At 39.1% G+C, this 2,500-nt stretch overlaps 1 protein-coding gene across 4 annotated transcripts in view; it reads right to left on the bottom strand.

Moving 5' to 3' along the window:
* The window catches only part of ntrk3b (neurotrophic tyrosine kinase, receptor, type 3b), a 150,210-nt gene that overhangs the window by 92,963 nt on the left and 54,747 nt on the right, over nt 1-2,500 (bottom strand). The gene's annotated exons all lie outside the window — the stretch shown is intronic.

Here is a 2,500-nt window from a genome sequence, read left to right as displayed (position 1 = left end):
CTTTTTCTTCTTCTTCTTCTTCTTTTCATTCTTCTTCTTCTTCTTCTTCTTCTTCTTCTTCTTCTTCTTCTTCTTCTTCTTCTTCTTTTCATTCTTCTTCTTCTTCTTCTTCTTTTTCTTCTTCTTCTTCTTCTTCTTCTTCTTCTTCTTCTTCTTCTTTTTCTTCTTTTTCTTCTTTTTTTGTCTTCTTCTGATAGTCAAACCAGCCTTTTATGGCATTTAAGGTTTCATTTCAAAAGGGTAACTCAATGTTTTAAAAGCATTTTCATAAAGCAGCAAATCTTGTCAAATATTCATGACAAAAGAGAAAATGAGATCAAACTCCCTCTGGGCCCCAGCAATCCATTACATTTGGTGTCTTAATTAGGCAAAGGAAATTACTTGGACGTCTGTAACGCCACAGAAATGCAATTGGGCTCAGTCATACGGAGGCTTTTGTTTTGACACTTTGAACAAATTGGTGGCAATGCACATTATACAAAAGATTAAAAACACTGTGGTGTGATTTCTCAAAAAAAAAAAAAAACTGTTTGTAGTCCGCCAATTACATCAAAATCACATTACGATAGATAACACTTTTAAAAGCACACACACACACTACACCATGCAAGAAATTACACAAACAATTTGCACTTATTTCTTCTAGGCTTTTTCCCTCCACACAAAAACAAGCACAAGAGCAAGTGGTGGTGATAGTGTTTACATTCATTTAGCATTCATTTATCCAGGGCCCCTTACTAAACATTCAGCGCCCTATCTAGACAATCTGAAACGTCTGGTCAGAGGCACAAGGTTTAAAGACATTTAAGGCGTGTCCAGTCCACATTCACTAATTTAATGGCGTGAATTTGTGATCAAATATTGGGTGCTGGGTGCAAAAAGGGTTGTTCTTGTGTTTTTTAATCAGTCATGGGTGTGTTTTGGGTGTAACATCCTTTAAACCAACGAGAATGACATTCAACGCATCTGAAGGAATCTGCTTGCACAATTCCACTAGTAGGCTCCTTGCTTTACTAAAACCTGTGTGTGACTAGCAGAGTATAGCCTACACACATTCTGCACTCGCCTATTATTTGAACTTATAGACAAAGTGAAACTAACTTCATCGTGGTTTCATAGTCAATGGCAAAATGGTTCTACAGTTATTTACTTTCACTATTGACTGACAAGGGGTTACAATTGAAAACGTAGGCTGACAAAAGCAACACTTATACAACACTTATCCTGTAGAGGAGTTGTTTGGGATTGGTTGCTAAGGGCGGCTTACATCTCATGACAGTGTGTCTTCAGCTGTGCTTTATATATGCCTTTCGCTACAGACCAGGTTTTTCTTGGTCAGTGGTGATTTTTAGAGGGTGTAAAGGCCCATTCACACCAAGAACGATAACGATAACTATAAACAAATATCATTCTTGTTAATATGAATGACGACGCTCACACATACACTATAACAATAACGACATGAAGAATGATATCGTTGGGGATCATTTTCAAAGCGATTTTCAGAATGATAAAAAGCGAATAGCCTATCAGAACCCATCTAATTTTAACCGTCACATTCATTAACACAAGGAGAGACTTTGTTCATCGTTGTTCAGTGTGAACGCTTTTATCGTTATGGTTACAGTTATCGTTATCGCTCTTGGTGTGAATAGGCCTTAAGATAGTGATTTTTGGATCATGCGCCAGACCACACCATATGTCGTTGCCACACCAGGGTGCAAGGTTTAATCAAATCGGAGCGTATGGCGAAAAATTCAAAACTGACTGTGTGTATGATATGAATTAGACTTGCATCGCGCTGGGTGCACGATAGGGCCCTCATGCTACATGGCCAAGGAGACCTTAGGTAACGTAACAACAAATACTACTACAATAAATACTTCTACCATTTAGAAGTTCAAGTACAAGCCAACAGTGCAGAAAGATAGTCGTAAAAGGAGAAGGATGGTTATGGATGGAGGGAGTGTTGATGTTATTGTTGTGGGTATGTTATTGTTGTTGCCAATGGCGATGTTGTGGTTGTTGTTGTTGTTATGTTGATAGTATTGTGAATGGTGTTGTGCTTGATGAATATGGTTATGTTCTTATTGTTGTTGCTTGTGCTGATGCTGTTTTGTTGCTATTGTTGATGGTGTTGGGTGTGTTGTTATTTGTGCTGTTGGTGTTGGCGTTAGTGTTGTTGGTGATGTTGTTGTTGTTGGTGATAGTGGTGCAGGTGGTGTTGTTATTTGTGCTGTTGGTGATAGTGGTGCAGGTGGAGTTGTTATTTTAACTGTTGGTGTTGGTGTTGGCGTTAGTGTTGTTGGTGATGTTGTTGGTGGTGATAGTGGTGCGGGTGGTGTTGTTACTTGTGCTGTTGGTGTTGGTGTTGGTGTTGGCGTTAGTGTTGTTGGTGATGTTGTTGTTGGTGGTGATAGGGGTGCGGGTGGTGGTATTACTTGTGCGGTTGGTGTTGCCGTTAGTGTTGTTGGTGTTGTTGTTGTTGTTGATTGATTGA

The sequence above is a fragment of the Alosa pseudoharengus genome, unplaced genomic scaffold (assembly GCF_046254945.1).
Source record: "Alosa pseudoharengus isolate Yale_2024_CS ecotype anadromous, Long Island Sound unplaced genomic scaffold, YU_APseudo_1.1 YU_APseudo_1.1_scf_19, whole genome shotgun sequence".
Lineage (NCBI taxonomy): Eukaryota > Metazoa > Chordata > Actinopteri > Clupeiformes > Clupeidae > Alosa > Alosa pseudoharengus.
The sequence above is the reverse complement of the archived record's forward strand: the minus strand, read 5'-3'. Positions and strand labels throughout refer to the sequence as shown.